This window comes from Ailuropoda melanoleuca, chromosome 18, assembly GCF_002007445.2.
Source record: "Ailuropoda melanoleuca isolate Jingjing chromosome 18, ASM200744v2, whole genome shotgun sequence".
NCBI lineage: Eukaryota > Metazoa > Chordata > Mammalia > Carnivora > Ursidae > Ailuropoda > Ailuropoda melanoleuca.
In genome coordinates, this window is record NC_048235.1 from 9786725 (window position 1) to 9805090 (window position 18366).

Sequence of the window (18366 nt, forward strand, 5' to 3'; positions counted from 1 at the left end):
TGATTAGTGTACGATTAATTTTACATAGCTGTGCAATTACCTAATTAACAACTTCACCTTTTCTTGGCAAGACTGTAACTAGATGCTTTGCCAAAGACACTACTGAAATCAAAGGTATCTATGGCATCCCCTGATAAACCAATCAATCATAACCCTAAACTCATCGACAGTTCTGTAGCCCTTCCTGGTGCCTAGTGAATATTGTGTTTGTTTCATGTATTCAAAGTACTTATTTTTGAACTCTTTTCTCACTTTTCTATAGTTTCTTCAAGACTTTTCAGGTTCGTGTCTGTGTAAATACTGGAAAGATGTAGTATTCTATGAGGAAAGTTTATCCATTTCTAATCTTTTGCTTTTTCTAATAGCCAATATTTTGAAAATATATCTAGTTGTGATTGTAGTAGTGTCACATTTGCTCTTTATACATTTTGAAGGTTGATTCATGGAGGCCTAAAATCTTGGAGCTCATTTGAAAATATTAGAGCTCTTGTTAGCGTCTCTAAACCAATTTAGGCCATACACTACCCCCTGATTGCAAGGGCTATTTTCATTGCTAGATTTTAAAGCAAACAAACAAAACCAAAAGAGATGGATATAAAATAGATTTATCCTTATACAAATTGTCTTGAACGGTTCTATTTTCTGATGAGGACTGGGAGGCATATTGCTAAAGGAGAATATAGAATCTCCTAAGTTTTTAAACGGAGAAATCGGTTCTTCTTGATGACTAAAGAAATACAACTCATTAGGGGGGCACTTTGTTTTGAAACGCAGCCATTTCTCCCTGCTTGTCTCTAAGTAACATCTTTCCTGTACTTTGAAAGTTGAACTACTGTGAACAAATGAAATTTCCCTAAGATGCTGTCATGGAAGAGTTGTCACTTCAGCAATCTTCCTGAGATTATGTGCATCAACAAATGGTAAATTTTGTGTTTAGTCATTGAACTTGATGTTACTTTTCATTGGCTACACCACAGTGATTCCCAATTTACTCACAGTGATTCCCAATTAATCTTTAACTAGACTTGCAAAAGGAGGGAAAACATGGGATCCAAAAGTTTGCTAATCAAAACAAAACTCAAAACCAAGTTGTGGATATTCTAAAGTGGTTGGAAGAGTAACAGAGTTCAGTTTTCTTTAGGTTTCTGTATTGAAACCTCACTCTTGGTTAACATACCTTAGGGAAGAGCCAAGTGTAAAGCAGTTCTGAGCACAATTCTAAATACAATTGTACAGTTTACATTTATTATTTTCCTGCTGTGATTAGATAATTAGTAAGGTACTTTGTGTTTAGGTGAATTTTCATTAGAAAAGCAGTAGAATTAAATTGAAATGGGGAAAGTGCCACTTATATCTTCTCTGCTTTAGTGTGTTGATTTCTTCATGCCACAGTCTGCAAGGATGAGCTCAGCGTGTGTTCTCACATAATTTAACCTTTATTTCTTATAATTAAATCTGAGCATATACTGGAATCAAGGTTACCTTGGTATTTTAAAGATATTCCTGGCAATTACAAATGAGCATGATCAATTTTAATAAACTAAAAAGGATACCCATTGTCATTCATTAATTCAGTGTGTAGTAATAAGTAAGTAATCCCTCAGAAGACAAGGACAATTTTGCTTCTCTCTCAGAGGGAGTTTATGCCAGTCTGTGGCACAAACATGCATTTTCATCGAAATCAGTTGTGTCAGTAAAAGGATTGTTTGCAAATGACAGATGAAAAAAAGTTTATTCTTTCAAATTATTGTTTGAAAGAAGCTTGCTGTTAAGTTGGGGGGAGGTATGCATATGCACAAAAATAAAGAAGGAGAGAAGGAAAAGAGGGCTAAATCTAATGTACAATGATACATGTTAGTGGTATTAAGGGGAGCGATTAGCAAGGAATAGGGTTGGCACTGACACATTTATGTGAATGATTGAATACATGAATGAGTGCTATATAGGGGTGTTAGTGAAGATGGTGGACACCAGGAAATAACAATAGGATAAGAATGGCTGAAAAGGGGTACGAAGATGTTTGACAAATGAAGACATTGATGGTGTTTTGGAGGGAAGTCACTAGTAGGACAGATTTGGAGGAGAATTGAGAACAATGTTCAGGGGCAGGAGGAAGCAGTGATAAAAAGACACAGCCAGCGCTAAGTTCTGACCTGGGGTCCAAGGGGAAAATTCATTACATTACTTAAATTACTTTGCTTTGGCCAGATTGTGTCATTTTTGGAATGATACTGAATTTTGCTAATGTTTCTAGCTAGCGCTTGTGTTCGAACATAATATAGCCTAGGTCAGACTGAAGGTGGATGAACGCACTAGTTTCCCTCCTCTGTTATCTCTTTATGCCTGTTTTGACCTGCTCAGGAGCTAAAAGTATGGAAAAACACCAGACTAACACTAGAGCATGTTTTCAACAAGCATAATGAGTAGACATTTTGTCTATCTTTATTGTTACTAGAAGCTGAAAATACAGCCATGTTGTTTGTAAATTATTCATGTGTTTTAAACTCTTCCATCTGTCATTTCCCCATATTCTAAAGAACCCAATTAGAAAATATTTAATTTCACAATATTGAAATTAAAATCTTTCATTATCACACTAGAGAAGAAACTGGACATTCTCTAGTTTATTGTGTTCACTCCCATAAATCCCCAGATAATCCAATTCTTGAAAACATAAATCTGCCCCCAAATGTAGTAGCATGCATTTAAAAATGTAAAAATGTGATCCATTTACGTTCTTATTCTATTTATTCATCCAGATGATTAGGAAAATAAGTTATCCACCAAAATAAGCTGTTTAAAACATTGCAGTACATTCTGTCTTTTGTAACATGAACTGAAAACTTAGGATATTGAGAAGTCTTTGATTTTTGATTTTCAAACCATTTCTCCAGAGGCATTGTGTACACAATGATTAAAAGAAAACAATCAAGGTACTGTTGTTTCATTCATCAGTAAAAATGCATTTGCTGCCTCTTCAAGTAGGAGGCACTAGGATTTGGTCCAAGTTCACTCTTGAGCTAAGTGACTTATCACACATACACTGTTTTTATTATTCAAAATTGTCTCAGTAACATTATTTTAACAAGCTATACATCATACTTTTAATGTTGCTTATGACAATACTATTAAATCTGTAAATGATTAAATAAATTTATTTCACAGTTAAACATTTTGTATTTCTCCTGTTAAAGAGCAAAATTCCCCTGAGTTAATTTTAAAGACTTTATTGGCATTGTTCAGCAATTCATGAATCAGGCAGCATCCAGTCTAGCAGATAGAAAGGAGCTCCAAAGAGCCATATAATTTGAGAGTGTTTTGTAGACCAGTGAGCAGGAACAAGGGAGTTACACTGTGCATATACTGATTGATTAAAGCAGGGTTACTTCCCTTGTATGAAGCCAGCTTAGGTAACCTGTGTTGAGCAGGCCATCGCTGATTGGTTGACCTAGGCTTTCCTTCCCTGGGAGATCCAACCACAGGAATTTAGTTAAGGTTTGGTTTACTTCTTTGGGGTTAGCCTGAGTGACTCCCTCTTGGGCCTAATCTGATTAACACTCCGAAGGGGCAGATAATTCAAAGCAATTAAATCAAAAGTGATTTTATAAATGAGTAATGGTTTTATATTCTAGAAGCTAAAAAGAGCCTGAGTTCCTGTCTTTTCTTGCTATATTGTATTTGTGCTACTCGTCAGCAAATGGTTGACGGAAGGAAGATGACCCCTTTAGTCAGAGTCTGGTCAAGCCGTAGAAGACAAATGAAAGCCATTTGCCTGGAGGAAATCAAAAGTGATTTTATAAATGAGTAATGGTTTTATATTCTAGAAGCTAAAAAGAGCCTGAGTTCCTGTCCTTTCTTGCTATATTGTATTTGTGCAAATAGTCAGCAAATGGTTGACGGAAGGAAGATGACCCCTTTAGTCAGAGTCTGGTCAAGCCGTAGAAGACAAATGAAAGCCATTTGCCTGGAGGATCTTCACATTCTCCCTGGTTTTGGTCAGGTATGATCAGTAGCATAGCATTTTATTTAAGAAGGTAGACTATAGGGACACCTGGGTGGCTTAGTTAGTTGACCTACCGCCTCTTGATTTCAGCTGAGGTCATGGTCTCAGGGTTGTGAGAGCCAACCACATGCTGTGCATGAAGCCGACTTGAGGATCTCTCTCTCCCTCTCCTTCTGCCCCTCCCCCCTGGGCACTCTCTCTCCCTCCCTCTCTCTGTGTCTTTCTCAAATACATACACACATACATACATACATAAATGAAGGTAGACTATGGAAGGTGTCTCCTTCTTTTCAAAAGATCACTTTACCNTCACTTTACACTACTTTGCTCTTACAGAAGACCTACATTAGTAACAGTAACCAAAAGATGTCTGAAAAGGATTTTTGCTTTTACAGAAAAACGCTTACCTACCAATGTAGGTCTTTTGTAAAAGTAAAGTGGTGGAAGGTGAACTTCTGGAAAGTGGGTATACATGTCACCTTATGCCTTTTTGACTTATGGAAGATTTCATGTGGACACGGTAAGATAGTGGGGAAACCTGTATGTAGATACAAAGCTCTGTATCTTTGGTAGGAAAGTTGTGTAATTTTTCTGTGCCTTGTTTTATTCATTTGGAAAATGAGAAGAAATTTTTTCCCCTACACCCTCATCGAGGGTTATTTCGAGAATTAAATGAGCCAATATCTGCAAAGCACTTCGAATAATACTGGGTATTCAGCAAACATTAGCCATTTTTCTGACTGTGCTTCACTAAAGTAAAGAATGTGCAGATACTTGGCACAGATTCACTAATAAGGCGCTCCCTCATTCTTACTCCCAGGAGGGAGGCATTTTATTTCTACTTTATTTGCTATATCAACCCATGTTAACCAGATACGAATGAACGCTTAAGTTTTAAAATGCAAATAAAGAAACAGAAAACCCGCTGAAGACACAGTCATTCTAAAACACCCCCATTGGCAAATGGAAAGCAAATACCATTTTGTATCATCCTGTGAGTTGTGTTGACAACCCTTGACTCTTTTCTTTGTACCTTGGTGGGAGGTACCATCAAGAGGTCAGAATTCCTTGTCTCCTGGTCCAGGAACCACTTAATGAAACAATATCCTTAGGTAAAGAGAGAGAGGAGGCAAAGCAAAGAGACTGATGACATGCATGAGGACTAGCAGTGGTTGGTGATCATGTCATGTAAAGTTGGCAGGTCCACATGCTCTCCATGTTGTCACTCAAATGTATGATTTCATGTATTTACATACGTTCTTTCTTCCATCTCTCTTAACCTCATAACTTTGTACCCAGTACCTTACTTTGGTTGCATCTAAACCATCAGGAAAGTTTGGTGTTGCCAGAGTGAACATTGGAGGGGGCTGGGGAAGTCAGGAAATGAGATAATGCTCTGGAAATAGGCAGCTGTCCAAACACACTGAGTCTTGTAGGTTGAGAATACATTTTTATTTATCTTAAGCATAGAGAGAAGCTACGGAGACATCTCAGCAGGAAATAAACATGTTATAATTCAAAATGGGAAGGGAGGAAGAGATTAAGTTGCATATACAATCTTTACAAAAAGCACAGCTTTAAGTGGAAAATAGAGGGGTGTGGTATAACAGAGAAGGAATTTCTTCTACCTTGGAGAAGAAAGTCAGAGATCGGTGCTGGTTAAATTGACATAGGGCACATCAAATTAGAGAGTGATTACAGCAAGTGGGTCTGATCTTAACTTTATCAAAGAAGATGAGACTGTCAAGTTTGTGGAGATACAGGTGTGTTATTCTTCAGGCAAACTAAGTACACTCATTTGAAGGATTTCAGAGATATCGGCATTTTTATTGATAAAGACCTTGAAGGAAGGACTGTCATGAAGTAAGAGATGAAAATGGGACATCCCAGGCCATGGTAGAAATACATTCAGGATAAACTAATATCATAGCAAGGGGAAGAACAGTTCAGAATTGCTGCCTTCGGTACAGTACAGGCTGGGAACTTGCAGGATATTCTTATTAAATTGTCTCCTGTTGCTTCAGGACTGTAAATATTCACAATGCATTTATAGTTAAGCTCAATCCTGTCGCTATGTATTAGGAAAACTGCAAGCCAAAGTGTGCATTTGCAAGGGAGATCCAGTTCTTGCACTTTGCTGTCTCCTTAAGGTAATATTGTGATAGTGGCCAACCTGCAATTAGAAACTGTATTTTTCATTAGAGAGAGCTGTGGACTGTGACTTTTGGTATTCTATCATGTGTCACAGGGGGCACTGCACCAGAAAGGTCATGCCGATATCAGTGTGAACAAAACCAATAGGAAGACTCTCCACTAAGGTTAGTGCTGTTTAACAGTGAAAGGCTCTATTTATATTAGAGAATTGAAATAAAGTAAAATCACAGCAACCTAGAATGTTAGAGCTGGAAGGCTCCACAGAGGCAGCCAAGTGAGCTGAGGTTAAGCGACGAGTCCAAGGTCACAAAGCTAGTTAGTGGCAATGTTGGTTTTATTACACGTGCTTTCTGGTTTTCCAGCCTGAGCTCTTGGCACTGTGCCAAAGTGCTTTTCATGTAAAAAGTCAAAGTTTTTGTTTGCAAAGTCATGTAAAAAGTCAAAAATGAAGAACTTTTTTTTTATTTTTTAGTTTTATATTTCCTGTCCACCCTTGTGTTATTTAAGACTAAATTAGTGTGGGGGGGGCGTGTGAGGAGGGGGCAGCACCAGCACATTTGGTAAGTAAGGCGGTTGTCAGCTTGGTGCAAGGTCATTTGCTGTTGAATCCAGAGAGAACGCTTCCGTTATTATACAGCCCCTGCCTTTAGTTGTTTATTTCCTAATAGGAAAGTGATTTCTGTACACGAGCACCACTAAAGCATCGTCATAAAAGTAGAAAATGATGCATACCATGAAGGTTTGCTGGTCATCTGCTACAGTCATGCAAGGGAAGAAGAGAAGGGTGGCTCGGTGGTGCAGTTCTGCTCAGCTCATGATTTCAGGGTCGTGGGATCAAGCCCTGTGTCAGGCTCCACACTCAGTGCACATGTGCTTGAGATTCTCTCTCCCTCTGTGCCTCCCACTCATGCTCTCTCTCTCCTTCTCTCTCATAAATAAAGAAGTAAATCTTAAAAAAAAAAAAAGGAGAAGAGGTTATGTCCAGTGAGAGGTGTGGGGAAAGTTTACAAACAGAGTGTCATTGGTTCTGGTCCTAAGAGTTGGAAAGGATTTGGAAATGTGACGAAGAGGTTGATGGCAGATTTCGAGAGGAGGCAGATTAGAAGAGTAAACCCAGTGGCTGTAAAGAGAGAAGAGTCTGGTTGAGGTGTGATTGGGTAGGTTGGACTGGACGCCTCTCCTCAGTGTCTGGGTCACCTAAAGGTATTGACTGTCCACTTTCCTCAGCAGCAGCAGCTGACACTCCTCAGCTCTTCCTGTGAGCACCGCTACACACACTGTCTTATTTTACTTGTACGATAACCCTATGCAACAGGTAATCCTACAATATTCACTTAATAGATAATGAACTTGACATTACATTTGGTCAGCGTCGCAAAGGTAAAACATGTTTTGTTTTTTTTGTTTTTTTTTAGATTTGAGTTATTTGATAGGGAGAGAGAGAGCAAGCTCAAGCAGGAGAGGCAGAGGCAGAGGGAGATGCAGACTCCCCGCTGAGCAGAGAGCCCACATGGGGCTCAATCCCAGGACCCGGAGATCATGACCTGAACCAAAGGCAGATGCTTCACAGACTGAGCCACGCAGGCGTCCCTAGAAGGTGATACTCTATCACAGGTAGATTATAGCCACAGGTAGGATGTCACTTCAGTCCCAGCGCAGTGTTACTCCCAAACCCATACCTTTACCCATTTCACTATTCATCTTCCTCCCATAATATGATTCGATTATGGTTATATATATATGAGATTGGGTGGCAGAGGTAATGCCCACAACAGGAAGTGAAGAGAAAGAGTCTGAGCTTTTTAAAGAAGTATGAGTGAAAATGTCAGGGCCCAGAGTCAGGCAACCCAGGTTCGAACTCCAGCTTCACTCCCGTTCCCCCTGCGCTGGTTGTGTGATATGAAGCACACGCTCACAGGCCTCTAAGAACTCTGAGAAGTCCGCGTCTCTGTGTGCAATGTCCTCTACCTGCTGTTGTTTCTGGGGTTGGTGCCCCTGTCCACACATCTTACCTGTTGGGTTTTGCAGTGGAAGTCGGGGACTGTTTGGGCAGTTACCTTAATAGCCTCAGCCCCAGCCTCTCCCCAGTGGGTGTTCGGTGCTCAACAGGGACCAATCTTGGTATGGTTCAGTGTAGGTCTGCTATACCACCCTCCCTTTTCCAGAGCCAGCCATTTCACTTTTTCCCCTCGAAACCACATTGCAACTGAGGGCAGAACCTCAGGAAGGGTCGAGTCAGTGAGGCCCAGGGCTTTCCTTTGCTCAGCCACGTGGTGGCCACCTGCCTATTGACAGTGGTGGGAGAGGAGAGTCTGTGAGCTCCAGACAAAGTGTGGGGTAGGTCTCTTACAGTTCTGCAGTTTTCCAGCTAGCTTAATATTTCACAGTTCGTTGTGTCTGATCATTTGATGATCTCTCTCATGCTCCCTCTTTCTCTCCCTCCCCATCATTTACTAGATAACTTAGGCCAGAAAAGGGTCAACTTTTCTACGCCTTGAAATATCCTTTAACAAGTGCAATGTTGACCTATAAGTTAGATGCCTTAGTTTGGGCCTTTGATGTGCTAACGGGGTTGTGGGGGTAGGGACTATGCACCATACTCCTATATCAGCAGTGGGATATTACTTAATTATTTTTCTTTGAATCCTTCTATGACATATAAGTCATTCCAGCTAAGTGAATGCCAGTGTGAACTAGGGATTGTGTCTGGACCCACAGAAGTATATGTATATTTCCAAAATATTTAGCATGGTATTATTATTATTACTATCTGATACATGAAGTCCTCTCCTCTCCCTGTACCACCACCTTGACCATCATGTAATAAGAATTAGTGTTGGGGCACCTGGGTGGCTTAATTAGTTAAGATCCGCCTTCGGCTCGGGTCATGATCCCAGGGTCCTGGGATGGAGCCCTACGTCAGGCTCCCTGCTCAGTGGGGAGTCTGCTTCTCCCTCTGCCCCTCCCCTCCTCTTGTGCTCTCTCTCTGGCTTTCTCTGTCTCTCAAATAAATAAAATCTTTAAAAAGAAAGAATTAGTGTTAACTTACATGTGTATTTATTTGGCAGATATTAAAAAAACATCTGCTGTGTCCCAAATTCTCTGTTCAGTATGGTACATGGCGATAAAATATCCAAGTCTCTTCCCTTAGGGAGTTTACATTTGGAGAGAGAAAAAAAGATATAGTAATACTAACTCTATCGTTATGAAGAATAAACAAGAAAGATGAAGGTTGCTTAAGGTCCTGAAAAATGCACTGAAGGTCCTATCAAGAGGGTGTGATGATGTGTAACGGGTTTGGTAGGGGTGAGGATACTGAATAATCTATCTCCAGTTTCTGCCTCCGCGGCTATAAAGTGCAGCACTAGGCTAGCTGATCTCAGATTCCTGGCTTCAAAGCTTCCTGCCAATGGTAGACTGCATGTCTTTTAATACATTATATTAACTTAGCATTTATATATCTGTGTGTATGTCTGTCCACATACATACACACAAATATGAAGTAATGAACTAAATATATATTAGTCCAGGCTGTGTATAATTATGCATAGGGATGTTAGTAGCTCTCTCCAGAGCTGTTTTATTGGTCTCCTCACTTACATGAAGAACATCCTGGACATTAAAGATCATGCCTTCTGGTATTTTTCTTTCTGCTTGGCACATAGTAGGAATTCAAAGAACAGTTAGCCACTCACTGAATTAATAGGGAATTCCCCCAATTTATTTTTTCTGTTCTTCTCCCCCACCCTCAGTATCCTGGTAGATCGAGAACCATAAAAATATAGATCAGGTTCAATATTCTCAACGAGAAGTTCTCAAAAACAACTGAACAGGGGCAGTGCAAATTGCACTTTGCATGGATTCACAGTTTCTGTTTGTTTGTTTTTGTTTTTCCCCCTCTTTCTAAAGTCAAATGTGAATGCCAATTAACAGTTTAGTTGTGAAGAGTGCCTTAGGGTTATCACCTTCTTTGGTAAGATAAATGAAGAGATATTTTAAAGTCAGCTGGATTTTTTAAAATTTAGAAGTTTGTGTTTCTCATCACTTTGTTTTCTTAGAACAGACTTGGACATTTATTCAGCACACTTAAAAAGTATTAAACACATGAAAAACAGGCTCCGCTGTCAAGGCAATAGAACCCATTTGGCCATTATCTATATTATAAAAACTGTACATGGCAGGGATGTGGATATAATGATTTAGAAAGTTAGAATTCTCAATGTGTGGGGCTGTGTTGATTTAGGTATGTTAATTAGTATGTGCAGTGGATAGTGGTAGTATTTCTGACTGTCAGATTCCGTGGCCACATATATCAATGCCCCTTTGATGTTTAAGCTTTTGAATATTAATCATATTTTATCATGCCAAAGCTATGGTGGAATTATTGAGAGGTAATTAAGAAAACCCTCTTTTTAGCTTTCTAAGGAGAAGCACAATAAATACATGTTTAAAAATTTTCATATCTATAGAAACAAATGCAAAACATATATTAAACCTATAACATCAGCATGGGTTAGTTTTCTAAATCAGTTGGTAATTGAATTAATATCTTTTATAGTTTCAAAAAAGATAGAAAACATTCATAAAACCAATCTTTAATAAGAAATGTCATTTCACTTGCTTACGTGACAATGTCAGTAGATTAATAAGAAGAAAACCAATTCAGAGAGACATTTAAAAAAAAAATAAAGGGAAGAAGAAAAAAGATGTTGTGAGAGGAGTAGCAAACCACCCAATCCATAACTTAACTATTCCCTCAGCATGTATCACTGGGTCTTCTGATTTTAGGTGAGGAGTCTGGCCAATGATACATTGAGATATCACAGAGTGGGATATTATCCTCACGGTTTAGCGTCACAGTGGTCCAAGTTCAAAGAGCTCATAAATGTTGGCACTGGGATGTGCACCCATATACTCTGGCAATAGTCCATGCAATTTATTGTTACTTTGTCTACCTCCTTATGAGAAAACTTCAACATACATTAAGTACAATATTGTACAATTAGCTTTCTAAAAGATAGTGTAAAATAACCGATTTTAGTAGTTTCTGAATATGACATACCACGTCATTCACGTGCACATTGATTCAGAAGTACTTACCTAGTATTTGCCAGGTACTTGGGAGCTCTGAGGATGGATCAAAGAAAAAAAAAATGGAGTTCACACTCTTGCTTTGTAGTATTGTATCATATGTCTATGCAGTTATCAACTAACAGAGCGTGTTATTTTTATAAAAGTAAATTCTTTCACAAATCCAAATAGCTTTAAGACACATCAAAGATAGAAAGGAAAACCCCTCTTAGTGAGAGAGAAGAATGTACTCCAGTTTTTAAGTCTGTACCTTTTTCGGTTTGAGCACTTGGATAGCTCACTTCTCTTACCAAGAACATGAGAGATGAAGGCAAGGTTTTCTCTACGGATGTGTGTACGTAGAGAGCGGCTTTGGGGTTGGAGCGAGACATAAATGAAAGGTGGAAAGTCATGAGAGGAAGTGAAGAGAGGGTTTGAGGTGTGAGGTGTTCTGAGTCCCGCAGCTCCCCCTCCTGTGTACCTTCTTGGAAACGTCCGCCTGGCCAAATAGGAACACATGACTGGAACACTTCTGTCTGGTGGGGGCTCTTCTCAACGCCTCCCCACTCTTTCTGATCAGGCCATGCTTTCCTCGGCTGGCGCACTACGGTTGTCGCCAGTACTCTCACGTTCATATTCTGGAAATAGCCTCAGCCCTGTGCGGGGGGCGGGGGTCAGCTAAGCAATGAAACAACTTCTGCTGTGCAGTGTGTTAGGTCGAGGTACACTCTGTCTACAGTGAATCAACCCCGTCCTTGGTGCGAACGGGAGAGAGACGGAGCAGAAAAGGCGATCAGCTCAGTTTCCATACAGAAAAAGGTATTCAGGTTGGACACTGAAAGAACGTTTAGAATTACCTTGAGGTAAAATGGAGAGGGTCATTCCAAGCAGAGTAAATAATCAGCCATGGGTACACGGAAGAGGAACACCAAAGGCACATCCAGAAAATGATGAACGTCTTGTGTGAACTAGCAGGTACTGTGGGCAGTGGAGGAGAGAGGATAAAGGAGTCTGCATTTGAGAGGTTTTAAATTCCAAACCTCAAGTTTGAATCTGTAGAGTCTGCCACAATCAGACACTGTGTTTTGAGAATGTTTTCAGAATTTTTCCTTTAAGCCAGCCATGGTAGAAAGGAGTCACGAGTGAGATCATACAGAAAATTACAATTTCAAGAGTGGAACACAATTTTGTAAATGTCTGTAATGTTCATGGGGCCGTATGTAGAGCTCAGTCCTGATCTCTCTTCAGGAGTCTGTCCTTTTCCCCAGAGAAGTCTTTACTGCCTTTCTTCTTTGTACCCACACCTCAGATCTGGCCTGTCCTGAATTCCTGGAAACTTCTGCCACCGTTCTTTTGCATTTTCTGCTGTTCTTCTGAGTACTGAGAGAGCTCTACCTGACAGTTCTGGGGGGTGGTCCCTGGCATTGCTACCAACTTCCACAGTTGTGTACCTGGTAGGACACCCCCCCCACTTACATTGCTATTTGACGACAAAGCTGCTTGATGTTATTTGCCACCACATGCTCATGAAATCTGGTTAAATTTTTGTTTTCAAAGCTAATATATATATACACATATTAAAAAGTCAACNCTTAGGGTTATCACCTTCTTTGGTAAGATAAATGAAGAGATATTTTAAAGTCAGCTGGATTTTTTAAAATTTAGAAGTTTGTGTTTCTCATCACTTTGTTTTCTTAGAACAGACTTGGACATTTATTCAGCACACTTAAAAAGTATTAAACACATGAAAAACAGGCTCCGCTGTCAAGGCAATAGAACCCATTTGGCCATTTATATATTATAAAAACTGTACATGGCAGGGATGTGGATATAATGATTTAGAAAGTTAGAATTCTCAATGTGTGGGGCTGTGTTGATTTAGGTATGTTAATTAGTATGTGCAGTGGATAGTGGTAGTATTTCTGACTGTCAGATTCCGTGGCCACATATATCAATGCCCCTTTGATGTTTAAGCTTTTGAATATTAATCATATTTTATCATGCCAAAGCTATGGTGGAATTATTGAGAGGTAATTAAGAAAACCCTCTTTTTAGCTTTCTAAGGAGAAGCACAATAAATACATGTTTAAAAATTTTCATATCTATAGAAACAAATGCAAAACATATATTAAACCTATAACATCAGCATGGGTTAGTTTTCTAAATCAGTTGGTAATTGAATTAATATCTTTTATAGTTTCAAAAAAGATAGAAAACATTCATAAAACCAATCTTTAATAAGAAATGTCATTTCACTTGCTTACGTGACAATGTCAGTAGATTAATAAGAAGAAAACCAATTCAGAGAGACATTTAAAAAAAAAATAAAGGGAAGAAGAAAAAAGATGTTGTGAGAGGAGTAGCAAACCACCCAATCCATAACTTAACTATTCCCTCAGCATGTATCACTGGGTCTTCTGATTTTAGGTGAGAAGTCTGCCCAATGATACATTAAGATATCACAGAGTGGGATATTATCCTCATGGCTTAGCGTCACAGTGGTCCAAGTTCAAAGAGCTCATAAATGTTGGCACTGGGATGTGCACCCATATACTCTGGCAATAGTCCATGCAATTTATTGTTACTTTGTCTACCTCCTTATGAGAAAACTTCAACATACATTAAGTACAATATTGTACAATTAGCTTTCTAAAAGCGTAAAATAACTGATCTTAGTAGTTTCTGAATATGACATACCACGTCATTCACGTGCACATTGATTCAGAAATACTTACCTAGTATTTGCCAGGTACTTGGGAGCTCTGAGGATGGATCAAAGAAAAAAAAATGGAGTTCACACTCTTGCTTTGTAGTATTGTATCATATGTCTATGCAGTTATCAACTAACAGAGCGTGTTATTTTTATAAAAGTAAATTCTTTCACAAATCCAAATAGCTTTAAGACACATCAAAGATAGAAAGGAAAACCCCTCTTAGTGAGAGAGAAGAATGTACTCCAGTTTTTAAGTCTGTACCTTTTTCGGTTTGAGCACTTGGATAGCTCACTTCTCTTACCAAGAACATGAGAGATGAAGGCAAGGTTTTCTCTACGGATGTGTGTACGTAGAGAGCGGCTTTGGGGTTGGAGCGAGACGTAAATGAAAGGTGGAAAGTCATGAGAGGAAGTGAAGAGAGGGTTTGAGGTGTGAGGTGTTCTGAGTCCCGCAGCTCCCCCTCCTGTGTACCTTCTTGGAAACGTCCGCCTGGCCAAATAGGAACACATGACTGGAACACTTCTGTCTGGTGGGGGCTCTTCTCAACGCCTCCCCACTCTTTCTGATCAGGCCATGCTTTCCTCGGCTGGCGCACTACGGTTGTCGCCAGTACTCTCACGTTCATATTCTGGAAATAGCCTCAGCCCTGTGCGGGGGGCGGGGGTCAGCTAAGCAATGAAACAACTTCTGCTGTGCAGTGTGTTAGGTCGAGGTACACTCTGTCTACAGTGAATCAACCCCGTCCTTGGTGCGAACGGGAGAGAGACGGAGCAGAAAAGGCGATCAGCTCAGTTTCCATACAGAAAAAGGTATTCAGGTTGGACACTGAAAGAACGTTTAGAATTACCTTGAGGTAAAATGGAGAGGGTCATTCCAAGCAGAGTAAATAATCAGCCATGGGTACACGGAAGAGGAACACCAAAGGCACATCCAGAAAATGATGAACGTCTTGTGTGAACTAGCAGGTACTGTGGGCAGTGGAGGAGAGAGGATAAAGGAGTCTGCATTTGAGAGGTTTTAAATTCCAAACCTCAAGTTTGAATCTGTAGAGTCTGCCACAATCAGACACTGTGTTTTGAGAATGTTTTCAGAATTTTTCCTTTAAGCCAGCCATGGTAGAAAGGAGTCACGAGTGAGATCATACAGAAAATTACAATTTCAAGAGTGAACACAATTTTGTAAATGTCTGTAATGTTCATGGGGCCGTATGTAGAGCTCAGTCCTGATCTTTCTTCAGGAGTCTGTCCTTTTCCCCAGAGAAGTCTTTACTGCCTTTCTTCTTTGTACCCACACCTCAGATCTGGCCTGTCCTGAATTCCTGGAAANGAAATTAACACCTCCTACTTACAGAACATTTTAAAATGATTCACTAGTCTTGATGCTAATATTAAAATTGTTTGTTAAAAATGCTTTGAAACATATATTCAGCTATAGGTTTATTATGGTCTTCATTTTGNACAGTTCTGGGGGGTGGTCCCTGGCATTGCTACCAACTTCCACAGTTGTGTACCTGGTAGGACACCCCCCCCCACTTACATTGCTGAGTATTTGACGACAAAGCTGCTTGATGTTATTTGCCACCACATACTCATGAAATCTGGTTAAATTTTTGTTTTCAAAGCTAATATATATACACATATTAAAAAGTCAACTCAATCAGTATAGCGAAATTAACACCTCCTACTTACAGAACATTTTAAAATGATTCACTAGTCTTGATGCTAATATTAAAATTGTTAAAAATGCTTTGAAACATATATTCAGCTATAGGTTTATTATGGTCTTCATTTTAATGATAATACTAATATAATATAATACTAATGGAGAGTTTTAATCTGTTTTGCTATACCACAAGTTTCACATCTGTTCATTAGAGCGTCACCTTATAAAATGCATTTTTATATACCTAAGGGAAGAGTGGAGAAAAACCATGAGAGACTCTTACGTATAGGAAACAAACTGAGGGTTGNAAAAAAAAAAAAAAACTAAGATGTATTCAGTCTTATTAGTGGAATATTTTCTCCAATATCATTGCTTGAATTTTACTATCTCCTTTAATGCAATAACTGCTCTCGTTCCTTAGGAAGGATGCGGGGGTTTGTGTTAATGTTGTCAAATCCTTATTGTCTTTCTAACATTTATGTTCTACCATGTTTACACTTACACTTATATCATTATCTCCAATTATATCAGAATCCCTTGTAATCTGCATGATTTATTGTTAGGATTGGCTGCACATAACAGAAATCCAAAAATAACAGTGACTTCAACACACATNCATAAAAGTGTGATTCATCCAAAATGATTTAAAAGTAAGGTTTTGGATGTTTTACACCATGTTTTTACTGAATATTGGAGTTTCCCCATAGAATCTCTGCCCTTAAAATTCTGGAATAATTTAGGGAGGAAAAAATGTCTCATGATGTTCAAGTCAAGATGGAACTCTAAAGTACACTTATTCTGAGAACGCTCTAAGATGTATTCAGTCTTATTAGTGGAATATTTTCTCCAATATCATTGCTTGAATTTTACTATCTCCTTTAATGCAATAACTGCTCTCGTTCCTTAGGAAGGATGCGGGGGTTTGTGTTAATGTTGTCAAATCCTTATTGTCTTTCTAACATTTATGTTCTACCATGTTTACACTTACACTTATATCATTATCTCCAATTATATCAGAATCCCTTGTAATCTGCATGATTTATTGTTAGGATTGGCTGCACATAACAGAAATCCAAAAATAACAGTGACTTCGACACACGAGTTTATTTTCCCATGCAAGAGGAGTCCAGAGAGTGTATGACCTATGCCATCCTGTTACATGCAGGAATAAATCAGGCCCCACGAGTAAGCCTTGTATCCTTCCGTTCCATTGTTCCTAGACTCGTGACACTTTAGCCACAGCACCTGAGTTCCAGGTAGCGAAAGCTAGGAAAGGTAGATGGGAAAATGGGGTCTATCCATACCTGTCTAATCCTCCTAAAAAAGCTTTTCATGAAATCCTTCCCTACAATCCATTTCTATGTGATTGGTCAGAGCATAGTCATGTAGCCATACCTAGATAAATGGAAGGCTGAGAGATGTTGACATGTAGCTGGATATGTTGCTATCACCCAATAATATAGAAGTTTTATTAGTTGTAAAGAAGGCGACAGTAGATTTTAGGTAGGTCCGAACCACATATTTCCATAATTTAGGTTCCATCTGTACTTTGAAGATAGTAGGTTACCCGATTTAACATAACATAGCACACTTGTCCATCTCTGTTCATTTCTCAGCGTACTTTAGTTTGGTTTTATTTTACCGTTAGCTTATGAATACATCTTTAATGTATATTGATAGATTTTTATGGTAAATACTCTTTTTTTAAAAATCATTTTCCCTATATTTGTACCATTTATTATAATAGTTTATCATGATGACCACATTTTAAATACTATTTTTATTTAATTACTTGTCTGCTTCTAAGCTATTGTGTGTCTTCATTTGTTAGGATTAAACTATTTTAATTGTAAGAACTTTATGGAGTTTTGTTCAAGCATGTTTGTCCTAATTATACCTTTTTTTGCAAATATTTCTTAGCTAGTACTAGTATTTCTTTTTTCATTTATGTGAACTTATATGGATTAGCAGCTTTCATTACAAATAGTAGTAAAGACAGTTTTGATTTTTATTGGAGTAGCATTGAATTTTTAGACTAATTTGGATATAGTTTATATCTTCAAAAGATTGAAAGTTCCCTTTCAGGAACATGTTGAGTTTATTTGATGTATGTGTCCTTTAAATTTTATGTGATCATAGTGTAGACTGCACATTTCTTTAAACTTACTTCTAAGTAAGTAGTTTTTATTGAGATGGTGAATATATATTATTTTTGCCAAAACTTTCAAAAGTTGGTTATTGTTGAAATATAAATCTGCCATTTTCAGAGAACTTTAACAATTTATGTGCTCTCTAGATCTAGGTCCAATAGATTGATACTTATTTAGATAGTAAAATACAATTTAGTGTATGCAGATGTATATAAACCTTTTCCTTTTATAATGTTTTAAAGCACCTCCTCCCTGGTATGGTAGACTTTTTTTATTATTAATATGANTAATGTTTTAAAGCACCTCCTCCCTGGTATGGTAGACTTTTTTATTATTAATATGGTTTATATTTTTCATGTCTTTTTTGACCCTTTCTCAAACAAGCCAGGTAATTTTATGAATTCTTTCATAAAAGTAGTGTTTGATGAAATTACTTTTGTTGTTGTTGTTTTTGTCTTAACCATTTCTACTTTTTTCTTTAATAGTTTCTTCCACGTTTCTTAAAGGAATACTTACGACAGTTTTATACTTTCTGTTTTACGCATACATTTTAGGTTATGTGTTTGCCGTATGTACTTATGTGGACATACTCTGTATGTTTCTCATATTGTTA